This window comes from Somniosus microcephalus, chromosome 1 (genome assembly GCF_052327205.1).
Source record: "Somniosus microcephalus isolate GS21.2 chromosome 1, FLI_Smic_1.0, whole genome shotgun sequence".
NCBI lineage: Eukaryota > Metazoa > Chordata > Chondrichthyes > Squaliformes > Somniosidae > Somniosus > Somniosus microcephalus.
Genome location: NC_140987.1, coordinates 169,443,178 through 169,459,434, shown reverse-complemented (window position 1 = coordinate 169,459,434; position 16,257 = coordinate 169,443,178). Strand labels below are relative to the sequence as shown.

Below are 16,257 nucleotides of genomic sequence, written 5' to 3'. Positions count from 1 at the left end.
TCCTCTACCTCCCTCTCACTATTTGGAGGCCTGCAAAATACCCCCAATAACGTGATCATACCCTTTTTGCTCCTCAACTCTAACCAAATAGATTCTGTCCTTGTCCTCTCAAGAACATCCTCCCTTCCCAACACTACGTCTACCTTAATCAGCACTGCCACCCCACCTCCCTTTTTTCCTTCCCTATTTTTTTTGAACCTTGTACCCATGAATATTAAGTGCCCAGTCCTCACCGTTTTTAAGCCATGTTTCGGTTATTGCCACATCATATTGCCACATGGCAAATTGTGCTTGTAGCTCACCAACCTTATTTGCCACACTTTGTGCATTTACGTACATGCATTCTAAACCCATTTTTGAATTTTTGTAGTCTTTCTTTGTCTGCTCCTATCCAATATGGTACTACTTCTGCCTCTAGTAGTACTTTCTTCTCTAGTACTATCCAACATACTCACTCTTTTATGCACCTTATTCCTCTTTTCTACTCCGATATGCTGGTGCCCATCCCCCTGCCAAGTTAGGTTAAACCCTCCCCAACAGCACTAGCAAACCTCCCTGCGAGAATATTGGTCCCGGCTCTGTTGAATTGTAACCCGTCCGACTTGTACCGGTCCCACCTTTCCCAGAAATGGTCCCAATGCCTCAGGAATCTAAAGCCCTCCCTCCTGTACCATCTCTCCAGCCACGCATTCATCTCTTCTATCCTCCTATTCCTGTGCTCACTAGCACGTGGCACTGGGAGTAATCGGGAGATTACTATCTTTGAAGTTATGCTTTTTAATCTCTCTCCTAGCTCCCTAAACTCTGCCTGCAGGACCTCATCCTTCTTGATAAGCATCCTTCCTGGTTCCAGATGCTGATTAGAACATTGTGTTACAATTGAAGTCAATGGAAATGAAAATCGGGATAGACGTATAACAGGTGGCTGATTTGATATCGCTCGTTTTACACTATTGCCTAAAGTCAAAATTAACCCCAGTGAATGAAGAGGACTGCTGAATTTCTCAACTAGTAGCACAGGAAGCACATGCAAGCAAGTAAGAATGCAGCCTTCATATTATGGATTTACAAAAGGTAAATCGTGCTTGACTAATCTACTGGAATTTTTTGAGGATGTAACTGATAGAATAGAGAAGGAAGAACCAGTGGATGTGGTGTATTTGGACTTTCAGAAGGCTTTCGATAAGGTCCCGCATAAGAGATTAGCATGTAAAATTAAAGTACAAGTGATTGGGGGCAAGGTACTGACTTGGATAGAGAACTGGTTGGCAGACAGGAAGCAAAGAGTTGGAATAAACGGGTCTTTTTCTGAGTGGCAGGCAGTGACTAGTGGGGTACCGCAGGGATCGGTGCTAGGACCCCAGCTATTCACAATATATATAAATGATCTAGACGAGGGAACTAGATGTAATATCTCCAAGTTTGCAGACGACACAAAGCTAGGTGGGCGTGTGTGCTGTGAGGAGGATGCCGAGAAACTCCAGTATGATTTGGACAGGTTGGGTGATTGGGCAGATGCATGGCAGATGCAGTATAATGTGGATAAATGCAAGGTTATCCACTTTGGTGGCAAAAACAGGAAGGCAGATTATTATCTGAACGGCAATAGATTGGGAGAAGGGGAAGTGCAATGAGACCTGGGTGTCCTTGTGCACCAGTCGCTGAAGGTAAGCATGCAGGTGCAGCAGGCGGTTAAGAAGGCAAATGGTATGTTGGCCTTCGTAGCAAGAGGATTCGAGTACAGGAACAAGGATGTCTTGCTGCAGTTGTACAGGGCCTTGGTGAGACCACACCTTGAGTATTGTGTGCAGTTTTGGTCGCCTTATCTGAGGAAGGATGTTCTTGCCATGGAAGGAGTGCAGCGAAGATTCACCAGGCTGATACCTGGGATGGCAGGAATGACGTATGAGGAGAGATTGGGTCGATTGGGCTTATACTCGCTGGAGTTTAGAAGAATGAGAGGGGATCTCATTGAAACTTATAACATTCTAACAGGATGCAGGAAGGATGTTCCCGATGGTGGGGGAGTCCAGAACCAGGGGTCACGGTCTAAAGATAAGGGGTAAGCCGTTTAGAACAGAGATGAGGAGGAATTTCTTCACCCAGAGAGTGGTGAACCTGTGGAATTCTCTACCACAGAAGGCAGTTGAGGCCAATTCATTAAATATATTCAAGAAGGAGTTAGATATATTTCTTAAGGCTAAAGGGATCAAGGGATATGGGGAGAAGGCAGGGACAGGGTACTGAGTTTGGATGATCAGCCATGATCTCATTGAATGGCGGAGCAGGCTCGAGGGGCCGAATGGCCTACTCCTGCTCCTATCTTCTGTGTTTCTATTATGTACTGTTAATATTATTGATTTTGACTTGACTAAATGGATTGGGTTAACTGAAGCCTCAACTGAACAGATAATTTGTTGGCCAAATAAATTGGTTCAATAAAGTAAACTTGACCACTAACAGAAATGGGAGAACAGTAAATAGAATGCAAGTCCTCAAGGATTTTATTTTGAATGCATTTATTTGTAGTCTGTGGTTCCCTGCATAAATGTCCAGGCCAAGGTTTGTTAACTTTGGAGCAGTGCCTTGTTTGGCAGCATGTGAACGAAGCACTTTGAACAAATCAAGGGAGCCTCTAAAAGGTGACAGCTACAATATATTACACTCACACTTAAATTTCTTACCGAAGGAACACTTCCATCCTTGTAGCTGGTCTTCAGCAGTCTCTAGGTGACATGGGTGACACCAGGTCAAAACCTTGCCAGGCTTTGCAAAAAAAAGAGAAGACAAACGTATTATTTTTTAAGTATTAATATAATAACAAAAAGACATAAACTTAATCAATTTTACATGACTGAAAAGAGCAGATATATAAAACATTTATTGAATACAATTTAATAACATGCAAACTTTAGCGGCTGTTACAGCACACAATAGAGATGCATCACTTTGTGGGCTTTGAAACTTTGCGCTGTTTGTTTGAGCATTCAGAGTTGTAGGGAATACGTTGTGCGATGGGATAATACAATCAGCGATAGGGTACCATGAAGTAACAACGTTTCAAACCTAATGTAAGAATATCAAAAAAGTCATTATAAACAAATGAAAACAACTTATGATTTACCCAACAATAAGGGATGTTGCTCTGTGGTTTCAAGTAAAGGGCTCCAAGTAGTGCATTAAGCATTTTTCACTTCCATTTTGAGATTCATTTTGGTGACACTTTCACCAAAGCATTTCTAGCCAAAATAGTCCTTTACAACAGAAAAGAGGCCAATAAATAACAACGTGCCATTTAAGCTGGTAGTTGGAGCAAGCATTAGGCTACAAAAAAATCTCATGCTTGACCTCTGGCACCCAGTACAATGCCTTCAAGTATTTCTATACTTCTAGAAACAACAAAGGTCAAATTCATAAAACACCCCTCCTCATAGTTACCTTGGCGACACCTGTTATGCCACTTAATATAAAAAAGAAATCAAGTCTTCTCATATTGTGTAGCCAAAACTTATGGAATGCATCATGAATGGAATTAACTTAATAGACCCAAAATTGAGTAATAGTGTACTAAAGTGTATTATAACACTCAAAGTTCCATTATGGAATACCACATCACACCCACTTAGCTAAAAAGCGAGCCTCCTGAACTAGTTGTGAAGGACTTTCCACAAACGTTTTGCTACAAATGCAGTTGGTGGTAAGGGCATTTGCCTAAAAAACTGGAGTGGCGCCAACACAGCACATGGCAAAGATGATGCATCTGCAAAAGAATTACATAACAGCAACTTTCTGTTTAAATCAGCTGAGTTTTCTTTTTTTACACTGAGAAAATGAAGCATGCAACACTTATCTCAGTACAGTAGTTATTCTTGAGAAGAAAAAAGGTACATTACTGTTCCATAAGGATTCATTCCAGAATATAGCGACAGCAGCCCAGCCAGTTAGCTGCAGCAAACTTCACTGACGTAATTCTAAAATTTACTCCAGGCCTGGATGATATCAGGGGAGCACTGAGGAAGTAAAAATATGCAGAGTGTTGGCATTTTGTTAGATGGAGTACAGGGAGAGCATAGTAAAGAGGAAGAGTGCAGCTGCAATGAAATCCATCCCATATGGAGAAGGATGTTACTTACAGCAGTAGAACTCCAGGACTATGATAGTATCACTAGGTATAATCTGTAGTCATTTCATCCCAACTTGTCCGGTTTTACACAGAAATATCAAAGCATACTTCTAAGTTTAAAGGTGGTTGTACAGCACGGCTGAAAAGGCAACAGTGCAGTTACTCCTTTATTACTGTTGTACAATTTAGGTGTGCCCGGTTTTCAAGGAGAGGAAAGATTAATTTTTTTAAACTAATGCCAACATCATGGATAGCTGGATTTAAAAATTTGCATTCAAAGCTATACCCAATATCGACAAAAATGGAAAGCTAAATTTCCAGAAGTCTGGGCATCACAATCTTACACACAGCCCTGACATCCAAGCCAGAAAACAACAAGAACAATGTGCACTTATATTGCAGCTTTAACATAAATAATTGGGCAAAAGGGGGGGGATGCACAAGTGGATGAACTCAATGAAAAGAAGAAATTTGGGGAGAGGAGAAGTTGTCAGGCTGGATAGGGAGGGACAAGGCTATGGCGGTTACATAAAATGTACAGCACAGAAACAGGCCATTCGGCCCAACTGGTCTATGCTGGCGTTTATGCTCCACACAAGCCTCCTCCCACCCCTCTTCATCTAACCCTATCAATATATCCTTCTATTCCCTTCTCCCTCATAAGCTTATCTAGCCTCCACTTAAAATGCATCTATGCTATTTGCCTCAACTACTCCATGTGGTAGCGAGTTCCACATTCTTACCGCTCTCTGGGTAAAGAAGTTTCTCCTGAATTTTTTAAAATTCATTCATGGGATGTGGTCGTCACTGGCAATGCCAGCATTTATTGCCCATCCCTCGTTGCCCTTAAGAAGGTGATGGTGAGCCGCCTTCTTGAACCGCTGCAGTTCGTGAGGTGAAGGTACTCCCACAGTGCTATAAGGGAGGGAGTTCCAGGATTTTGACCCAGCGACGATGAAGAAATGGCGATATACTTCCAAGTCAGAATAGTGTGTGACTTGGAAGTGATCTTGCAGGTGGTGGTGTTCCCAAGCACCTGTTGCCCTTGTCCTTCTACGTGGCAGAGGTCATGGGTTTGGGAGGTGTAGTCGAAGAAGCCTTGGCGAGTTGCTGCAGTGCATCTTGTAGATGGTACACACTGCAGCCATGGTACACCAGTGGAGGAGGGAGTGAATGTTTAAGGTAGTGGAAGGGGTGCCAATTAAGCAGGCTGCTTTGTCCTGGATGGTGTTGTGCTCTTGAGTGTTGTTGGAGCTGCACTCATCTAGGCAAGTGGAGAATATTCCATCACACTCCTGACTTGTGCCTTATAGATGGTGGAAAGGCTTTGAAGGTGTGTCAATCGCCACAGAATATCCAACTCTTTAAGCCATAATATTTATTTGGCTGGTCCAGTTAAGTTTCTGGTCAATGGTGACCCCCCAGGATGTTGATGTTGGGGGATTTAGCGATGATAAGTCCATTGCATGTCAAGGGGAGGTGGCGAGACTCTCTCTTGTTGGAGATGGTCATTGCCTGGCATTTGTGTGTCGAAAGTGTTACTTGCCACTTATCAGCCCAAGCCAGAATGTTGACCAGGTCTTGTAACATGCAGGCACGGACTGCTTCAGTATCTGAGGAGTTGCAAATGGAACTGAACACTGTGCAAACATCAGCGAACATCCCCACTTCTGACCTTATGATGGAGGGAAGGTCATTGGTGAAGCAGCTGAAGATGGTTGGGTGTAGAACACTGCCCTGATTAACTCCTACAGTGATGTCCTGGGACTAAGATGACTGGCCTCCAACAACCACAACCATCTTCCTTTGTGTTAGGTATGACTCCAGCCAGTGGAGGGTTTTCCCCCCGATTCCCATTGACTTCAATTTTACTCAGGGTCTTTGATGCCACACTCAGTCAAATGCTGCCTTGATGTCAAGGGCAGTCACTCTCCTAGGATTTATTAATGACTATCTCATATTTATGGCCCCTAGTTTTGATCTTCCCCACAAGTGGAAACATCTTCTCTATGTTTACCCTATCAATCCCTTTCATAATCTTAAAGACCGCTAATAGGTCACCCGTCAGCATTCTCTTTTCTAGAGAAAAGAGCCTCACTATCGTTTTTAAAAATCTTCCAAACACAAGGACGAGAATTTTAAATTTGAGGTTCTGGGGATACGGGAGTCAATGTTGGTCATTGACAGGTATGATAGGTGGGTGGGGTTTGGTACCGAATAGGACATGGGCAGCAGAGTTTTGAATGAGCTGATGTTTGCGGAGGGTGGAGTATGGGAGGTCGGCCAGGAAAGCATTTAAGTAGTTGAGTCTGGAGGTGAAAAAGGAACGTACAAAGGTTTTAGTGGCAGATGGGCAGAAGTTGGCAATGATGGAACTAGGCAGTCCTTGTGAGGGAGAAGATATGGGTCCCGATATTTACAGGGAGGGTGTAAATGAGGCCGAAAACGGCCGAAGAACCCGGCAAGGCCAGGGACGTGGCACAACTTAACGGCAGATCCTCATTATCTTTATAACTTCCGTTTCCTGCCCGGCAGCCGGCCAAGTTGACAGCGGCGGGAAAACCAGCTGTAGGAGACTGCAGCCGGGGACAGTCCACGGCATTCGAGAGGTGGGGGGGTGTGGTGGGGGGAGTTGGCGTTCAGGGCTTTGGGGATGTTGGCCACAATCGCAGCATAGAGAGGTCAGCGATCAGGGCTTGGGGGTGGGACTGGCTGGAGGGAGAGGCCATTCGGGGCTGTGAGTGGATGCAGAGGTCAGCAAATGCGGTGGGGTGGGGTGGGGGGGTGGTGGAGAGCGGGGAAGAGAGAGGCCGCGATTGGCAGAGGGGAGGCCAAATGTTTCTCCTGGCCCACAAAGAGTGCTGAAAAAAGCACTTACCTTGTGGAGACAGCAGCCCCCACTTCTCTTTCAATGCTGGGTTTCCCGATCCTTTGGCAATTCACACAGCATCTGTAAAATTTAAATCAGCCTCCCAATTGCACTGTGGGAGCCCGACTTCAATATGTTAATGAGGTATCCCACCTCTCCATGGAACGTGACGGCATAAAAATGTAGGCGGTGGTTTGGGGTCGCATTCCCTGTTTTTCATTTTAACCGCCCTCCACTGAACCTTTCTCACCCGTCGTGGGGGGGACCGGTCGTGGGGGGTTTCTACTTCCTCAACCCATCCCCATTAGACTGCTGATCACTCAACTTTCCACTTGGGCCCCATGTTAGCTGATATTGTAAATAGTTCTGTCTCCTCGGGCACTATTCCCCCTCCTATTCAAAACTGCCAGCATACCCCACTCCTCAAAAAAACCCACCTTCAACCACTCTGTCCGCACCAACTACTGCCCCATTTCCTCTCCAAGGTCTTTAAGCCAGTTATCGCAACCCAGATTCATGCCCACCTCTCCCCCCCAACTTCCCTTTCCACAGCATTGAAAAAGCCCTGACCAAAGTCACAAATGTGCATTGTCTGTTATATCCATGGTGCATTCTGCCTCTTTGTCCCCCTCTACCGCTCTGCAGCATTCAACCCGGTTGACACACCATCCCCCTATAATGCTTTTTATCTGTTGTGCAGCATGGCAGCACTGCCCTCACTTGGTTCCTCGCTTGCCTATCTGATTGTAGCCAGAGCATCTCTAGTAATGGTTTCCCTTCATAACCACTGCACTGTCACTTCCAAGAATCCATTCTTGCCCCTACCTTCCTCATCTACATGTTGCCACTTGCCGATATCCTCTGCAACATGGGGTCAACTTTGACATGTAAGCTACTGACACCCAGCTCTACCTCTCCAGCATCTCTCTGAACCTCTCCACTGCCTCTGTACTATCAGACTGCTAGTCCGACAATTCTCATACATTCTTGTATGAGGTATAATTTCCTCCAGTTAAACATTGCTAAGACCAAAGCCATTGTTTTTGATCCTTAGCACAAACTTTGCACCCTCACGAGCTGCTCCATTCCCTACCTTGACCACTGTCTCAGGTTGAACCATACTGTTTGCAAACTTGGCGCACTGTTTGACCCCGAGTTAAGTTTCTGACTCCATGGCCTCGATATTATCACACACGCCACCCCACTTCATGTACAGGATGAGCTTGGTAAGGGCATGTGGGGAGAAGGGGGAAAAACTAGAGAGAGGGGTTCATGGCTAGGCTAGGGGGAGGTTTTGGTTTGATGTGCAAGTGGAAAGTGGGAAAGCAGCAGAATGGATGAACGCTATCTTGGTAACAAAGAAGTTCATGAGCTCCTTGCACTTATTAATAGCAATGAGGGTTCCGGGTGCAGCATAGAGGTGTTTAATGAGGTAGTTGGTAGTGGAACAAAGGAACTTGGGGTTATCTTTAACCTCGAGGATATTCCTGGAGTCAAGGTAGTTTTGGCAGAAGAGAGAGAGGCCCAGTGGAACTTTATGTGCTTGAGCCAGATCTGATGATTGATGGGGCCAGGTATGCTCAAGTTTGTGCCTCTTGGACTTGAGGGAGCAAAGATGGAAGCCGTTACAGGGGAACAACGAGGATACAAAATGATAAAGGCTTTACTCGTAACAAAGACATTGAAGATGGAGGTGAGGGAATGGGGCAAATCACCACTAGTTCTAATCCTAGCCTCAACTGACATTCATACACATGGTGGTCACTATATACTTATTGCTATTTCTCAGTTTTGCTAAATAAAGCACCTTGGAACAGAAGAGCACTCACATCTCTGGAAAAAGAAACTCCTCTCCTGTAAATATACACCTTTCATTTCTTAATCAGAGAACATTTTTGGTGGTGCTTCAGACTTCCCTACACCGGTTAGATAAGCAAGTATGGTTCCAAGAAGAAGCAAGGGCATTAAAGAAGCAGCTTTTTAAAATTGTATTATCAATAGACTCACAGCCAAATTTATTATACTTCGATTCGATCATGTATCAGAATGGCTTTCATAAAGATAAATCAAAGGGGCCAAAAGTTCTGTGGCAGGAGAGGGAAGAACCTGAGCAGATCACCTACATGGTGCCGAGAATTTGGGTGGGCAGGGTTTCCATTCCATGTTAAAAAGTGTCCCAAATTCCAGTGAGGGGTAGGGGAGCTGGCATGGTTTCTGCCGGCACTTACCCAAGTCCACTGTCAGCTTTGGGGATATGTCTGAGGGTCTTGGCCTGCCCCAGGAATTCTGGGTAGCACAACCTTATTAGGCCCAGCAGAATCCACAACTGCTTTGAGCAGGCATGGTTTGTGTTGTAGGCCTTGTAAAGACCCCAGAAATGGATAAATGCAAAGCTATATTGATCTAGAGATAACTGATTACCTTCTGAATGGAGACATTTTGGCCCTGATATTTATGGGGAAGCAGGGAGGGAGCACGGTTGCCGGGGGGGGGGGGGGGAGTCGGGGAAAAGAGAATGAATCTGGAAATCCCGCAAACGCGAAGGTCCTGCCAAATTTAACGGCAGGAACTCGTTATCATTTTTTAAATTGTTCCCCACCCGACAGCCAGCCAGTTTGACCACAAATATATTGAATACCTTATTATGATGCATACTGCATGCCACCTCCCAGTCTGTCCAAGTTCCAGAATATTATTTCTACAGTAGCCTTTACAGATATACATGTCTCATTCTACCAATGCTCTACTCCATTTAGTGCATTATAAGTTGGTGCCGTGATCAAGGATATTGGAACATACCTGTGGTCACATAGGAGCCAGCCAAAATTACAGATAGCAGTGTGCATCGGCTGAAAAGTTATTTTAGGTTGATTCCAATAAATTGGCAATTGCACACTATCATATTTTGGACATTGCATTCAATTTCCATGATGGTCTTTAGGTAATTTAAATCTGGCATGGCGTTGCACAATGCTGCACAAATTTTCATGTGTGCACCTAGAGACCATGGAAATTTTAATGCATTTAGACAGGTAGATAAAGTGTGTCTGTGACTTCCTGGATGCAATCGGACATCATGTGCTAAGGAATAGCAGTCTCATTATTTCTTGGTGCTTAGAAGGAACCTGCAGCATAGAAATTCATGTTACCCTCTCAGCTGTAAGTAATGCAGTGACTGTCAAAAGATGGGGATCCTGGGTTAGCAGTTAATAGATAACAAGTATGATTAAACACATCTCTGCTAAAACCAGCGATAGAAGGCTGCAGCTGGGGACCGCTGGTGACAGTCCCCAGCAATCAGGAAAGATTGGGGTTTGGTGGGGTGGGTTGGAGCACGGCAATCAGGAGGGAGAGGGCAAAGATTGGGGCATGGTGGGGTGGGTTGGAGCACGGCAATCGGGAGGGAGGGGGGCAAAGATTGGGATTTGGTGGGCGGGTTGGAGCACGACAATTGGGAGGGAGGGGGAAAAGATCGGGGCATAGTGAGGTGGGTTGGCGCACGGCAATCGGGAGGGAGTGGGGCAAAGATTGGGGCTTGGTGGTGGTGGGGGCGAGTGATCGCGGCAGTGAGGAGAGGCCGTGATTGGCAAAGGATTTGCTCAAGGGGCCGGGTGGAGCACTCCTGCTCTCTCACCATAAATTCAGTGGGAAACCAGCAGAATCTTCAGGGAACAGCACAAACTGCTATTACCCTGGGGGTTCTGCTGGTCTCCCATCCAAGTTGTAGCAGGACACCGGGAGAACCCCTGCAGAATGACAGGGGCAATATTTTTCCATAACCTTAATAACAATGCAGTCATTCCATATGGAGTACTTCAGTTTTTATTGCTCCTTTAATATCACGCACAAAAAACAGGCAACAAGAAGCCCCCTGCTTTTTATTTGTTAGGAACATTGGGAGCTTGCTACAGATGGCCTAGGGTTTATTAACCATTTCACATTCTTTTTATATTGGGGATATTTGGGAATTTGTAACATATGGATGTGTTGCTATTACTCTACCAATGTGCTTAACAGTATATCTCTATATATAAACGGATCGTTCTGTCTGTCTGTCCTCACGTGTGCGTCTGTCCGGCTATGCACTCGAAAGTTATAGGGCGTACCTACGCGTGCGTTACGTCGAAAGAAAGCTTACCGTTCCAAAACGGTCGTAAGCGTATTTACGTTTCGGCCGGACGAAAATCGCGCCCGCGGTATCCGAAAAACGTTCAAAATTCCGCTCATTAGCATCTCATTATCCGCTCATTAGCGATAGAGTGACCTCGAGGTCGACCAATCGTATGCCGGGTTCCTGGCGCGTGCGGCCGGGCCCTCCTACAGTCGAGTGACGGGACGATTGACCAATCCTACGCTTCGGTCACCTGATGGTTGACCAATCGGTGCGTGTGTGGGCGGGCCTTATCGTTCTGAACCGAGGTGAGTCGCCGCCATCTTGATTCCAAACTTTTCCTTTCTTTTTCCCGCTTTCTGCGGCTTTAAAAAAAAAAGTTGCTTTTAAAACACATTCTTTTTTAAAAAAGTTAATTACTTTCTAAATCTTTTATCTAATCTCATTAATTTTCCTACCTTTCCCTGTTTTTCCAGGTAGGCCTCGAAGCCTCGGCCTCTCCTCCACACCCATGCCCCAGCTAGGCACCTCCCGGCCCCTGTCAACAAGCGGCTCCCGATCGCCGCCATCTTTGTGAAGGCTGGAGGGGCGGGCCTCAGCCGAGCGCCGCCATCTTAGTAAAGGCTGGTGCGGCGGTGGCGTCACGGAGCTCCGCGGAGCAGGTGCGCGGCGGCGTCTAACTCGCCCCCCGCCAGTCTGTCTCTCTCTCTCTTCCCCGCGCCTCCTGAATGCGCGGGGGAAGAGGCCCGGGGCAGCGTGGCCGCTTTCGGAGACTTCAACTCCGTGACAGGTGAGGAGGGTCTTTGTTCACGCAATCGGCCGCTCAGGCCCAGAGATCGGGAGGCGGAGAGGGGAGGAGGGTTACCAAGGCAACCGGAGCTCGGGCGGGGGGGGCGGGGCTCCAGAGATCGGGCCTCCGGAGATCGGCGGGTTGGGGGGGGGGGGGGGGGAGGCGAGCCTCGGGAGATCGGGGGGGGGCGAGCCTCGGGAGATCGGGGGGGGGGGCGAGCTTCAGGAGATCGGGGGGGGGGGCGAGCCTCGGGAGATCGGGGGGGGGGCGAGCCTCGGGAGATCGGGGGGGCGGGGCTCGATAGATCGGGGGGGCGGGGCTCGGGAGATCGGGGGGGCGGGGCTCGGGAGATCGGGGGGGCGGGAGGAGCCTCGGGAGATCAGGGGGGGCGGGGCTCGGGGACTCCCCCCCCCCCCACCCCTCCCCCCCGCTCCCTCTCCCCTCCCCCTCCCCTCCCCCCCTCCCCGCTCCCTCTCCCCTCCCCTCTGCCTCCTCTCCCCCCTCCTCCCCTTCCCCCCCCCTCTTCCCCCCCAGTCGCGCTCTCTCTTCCCCCCAGTCGCGATCTCTCTTCCCCCCAGTCGCGCTCTCTCTTCCCCCCAGTCGCGCTCTCTCTTCCCCCCAGTCGCTCTCTCTCTTCCCCCCCCAGTCGCTCTCTCTCTTCCCCCCCCCCAGTCGCTCTCTCTCTTCCCCCCCCAGTCGCTCTCTCTCTTCCCCCCCAGTCGCTCTCTCTCTCTCTTCCAACAATAACATGCCCTCGAAAATGCCTCGGCACCGCCGGGCACTGCAGCTAGTATGAATATAAATCTGTTCCTGGCTTTATAATGCCAGCTTTTTCCACTAACATCAATGAACAAAGAATTTCACCGTCATGATTTCCTCACTGTTAAGTCCATCTGGTTCAAATGTACAATTTTGCAAATAGTGAATCCAGTTCACCAACTGTATTAAACAATATGGTCTACTGCTTCATGTCTGCAAGTTAAAGCTTTGTCAAACACTGGTTTTAAAGCAGTAGTCCAATGTAAATTTTGTCTGCTAGTTTTTACATTAAAATGTGGAATTAATTAGTGCCTGACTAGATGTTTTACTTTATTCAAATTCTGCCATTTAGCAGCTTGCCGTCTCGGGGCATGTACGGAATTAACACATTTTAAAGTGATTGTCTACTGTGCATTGCTTTAAGGTTAAGAAAAATCAAAAATCTTGAGTTGCATTAAAAAAAGCCTTCTACCGTTTCTGAAAAAATTTAAAGCTTCCTCACATACTTATTAACAAGATAATCCTGAACCTATAAAATATACTATTTTTGCAGTGCAAATTTAATCATATAAAAGAATGTTGTGCAAGACATTATACTGTATCATATTTAGCCCACCCTCATTCCTGTGGAGGGCATAAAGAATGTACATTTTTGCGCACAGCACTCCTTTCAAAGGGCGGTCTGTCAGCCTCTGAGGTCATCCAAGGACAAGTACAAGAACAGACGTGAATCTATCCAATACATCCAAGCACCATGGGTAATGGATTCAGGCTGCAGGTGGCAGGGAACATTCAGATGCAGCTCCTCAATCTGGCTTAGTGCCAAGATGGTAGGCCTGCCAGAGGTTCAGGTGCATTTCTCTGTTTGTTCTTTTAGAAAATAGTAAGCATTTTTGAATTTAACTAAATTGCTGTTTATTTGTTATGTACCATTAGCAATTAGTCACTTTATTATATGGTTCTTCCTGCAAGGGAGTATATTCACAGTATTGTCTAGGTATTCATAATCAAGTATTCTGTTCAGGTGCAGGTGCGCTACTATCAGACATATATAGCTGAGGAAAACTGCATGGACTATAAATTCAGCTGCACAGCACCCGTTTTTCTGAGGTTAACTGGCGTACTAAGCCCCCAATATGACAGGCGGGAGGCGCGCACAGATTTCCGGCTGGAAGTGTGTCCCATACCATAATGGGAAAAAAATTGTCTTGCAGTGCCCCCGCCTGAAACAGGCGTTAGGCCTCTTGCATATACAAATAAGGAGTCTAACGGCGGAGGCCCCCACTGCAGAATTGGTTTGCCCGAGACAGCAAGCTGCGCTAAGGAAAACCATGCCATAGGACTGCCTGTTGCCAACAAGGTGTACAAGGTATTGGTGAGACCGCACCTGGAATACTTCGTACAGTTTTGGTGTCCATATTTAAGAAAGGACATACTTGCTCTCGAGTCAGTACAAAGAAGGTTCACTCGGTTAATCCCGGGGATGAGGGGATGGACATATGAGGAGAGGTTGAGTAGATTGGGACTCTACTCATTGGAGTTCAGAAGAATGAGAGGCGATCTTATTGAAACATATAAGATTGTGAAGGGGTTGGATCGGGTGGATGCGGGGAAGATGTTCCCGATGATGGGTGAAACTAGAACTAGGGGGCATAGTCTTAGAATAAGGGGCTGCTCTTTCAAAACTGAGATGAGGAGGAACTACTTCACTCAGAGGGTGGTAGGTCCATGGAATATGCTGCCCCAAAAAGCTGTAGAAGCTACATCATTACATAAATTTAAAACAGAAATAGACAGTTTCCTAGAAGTAAAGGGAATTAAGGGTTACGGGGAGCGGGCAGGAATTTGGACATGAGTCTAGGTTTGGATCGGTCATGGCCCTGTGGGTAGTGGAGCGGGCCCAGGGGCCATGTAGCCTGATCCTGCTCCTATTTCGTGTGTCTAATTCTGTTAGATTCAGGAGATGGTTCTGTGATAGTGGATTGGCGGTTAGGATCAGATCAGCCATAATCTTATTGAATGGCGGAGCAGGCTCGAGGGGCCGATTGGCCTACTCCTGCTCCTATTTCTTATGTTCTTATGTAAAGTAAGTTTTTGAAATATACTTACTTGAATGTGGAGCCAGGAGGAGCGCGAGTGTTCTGACCCCACATTTAAAGATTCCCCCCACTGGGCTCCAATCTCCCTCTCCACACCAGCCCCCCCTACCCCCAAGCTAGCAGCAGCGCGATCTTGGCCACACCGGCTGCACTGAAAGGCCTAATATTTGGGGTGCCTCCGGAGGATGTAACTAGCAGGGTAGGGTAGATAAAGGGGAACCAGTGGATGTAGTATATTTGGATTTCCAAAAGGCATTCAGTGAGTTGCCACATAAAAGGTTGCTACGCAAGATTAGCGCTCATGGGGTTGGGGTAATATATTAGCTAGGATAGAGGATTGGTTAACGGACAGAAAATGGAGAGTAGGGATAAATGGGTCATTTTCAGGTTGGCAGGCTATAACTAGTGGGGTGCCACAAGGATCAGTGCTTGGGCCTCAGCTATTTACAATCTATATTACTGACTTAAATGAAGGGACCGAGTGCAATGTATCCAAGTTTGCTGACAATACAAAGCTACATTAGGAAAGCAAGCTGTGAGGAGAACACAGAGCCTGCAAAGGGATATGGACAGGTTAAGTGAGTGGGCATAAGGTGGCAGATGGAGTATAATGTGAGGAAATGTGAGGTTATTCACCTTGGTAGGAAGAATAGAAAAAGAGAATGGGGGAAAAATTGGGTCACGTCCCCTTTGGGGAGTAGCGCCCCGAAACAATTAGCGCCCCCGCACCCGAAATTCACTGGTAGCGCCCCAAGAGGGATGCGGGGCGCTACTGGAAGCACCCCGCCTCCCTCTTGGGGCGTTGCGAGTGAATATAATGGCGCTACGTGCTGCAGCACGACACGGTAGTGCAGGCCTTCCTCCCTTATTAAAAGGGAGGGGACTAGTGCAGCGCAATCCGGGGCCCAGCTGTGCCACCAGGGATCAGAGGGCCGGCAAAAGAGCCCGGCACTCAAGAGAAGTGCTGGGCTCACGGAGCACAGCCGGCACCCCGCGGGGGGGCTGTAGAGGAGGCCGGGGACAGCAACGGGGGCAGGTGCTGGCAGGCGGCCAGCAACAAAAGTGGCCGCCCGGCACCTCCCCTTTACTTTGCACCGCCCTGGCTGCAGGTAGGCCCCCCGACCCTGTCGGACATAACGTACGGCGGTAAGTCAGGGGGTGCTACCGAAGATCGCAGCCGGGGCACGAACGGGGCGCTGCACACGGCGATGACGTCATCGCCAGCGGCGCAGCGCCGTGGGGCACTAACGATTACCACCGCCGCCGCTAACCTCCCACTGAATTTCGCGGGAGGCATTGGCAGCGCCGCGCCCAGGTGCTAGTTGCTTTGTGCCCCATTAGCGTCCTCTTAGGGAGGCACAAATCAACCAAATTTTCCCCCCAATGTTTTTTAAATGGTGAGGAACTATTAAATGTTGGTGTTCAGAGAGATTTAGGTGTCCTCATACAGGAAACACAGAAAGTTGGTATGCAGGTACAGCAAGCAATTAGGAAGGCAGATGGCAT

General features: G+C 47.5%; 1 long non-coding RNA gene across 2 annotated transcripts in view; it reads right to left on the bottom strand.

Annotated features, from left to right (window-relative positions):
* Nucleotides 1-16,257, bottom strand: part of LOC147124455 (uncharacterized) — a 44,421-nt gene that overhangs the window by 18,174 nt on the left and 9,990 nt on the right. For both annotated transcript variants that reach the window (XR_015078328.1, XR_015078327.1), the window contains exons 3-4: nt 3,894-4,010; nt 2,685-2,766 (exon numbers count right to left, since the gene is read on the bottom strand). This is a non-coding gene — a long non-coding RNA (uncharacterized LOC147124455). The remainder of the gene's footprint in view (nt 1-2,684; nt 2,767-3,893; nt 4,011-16,257) is intronic.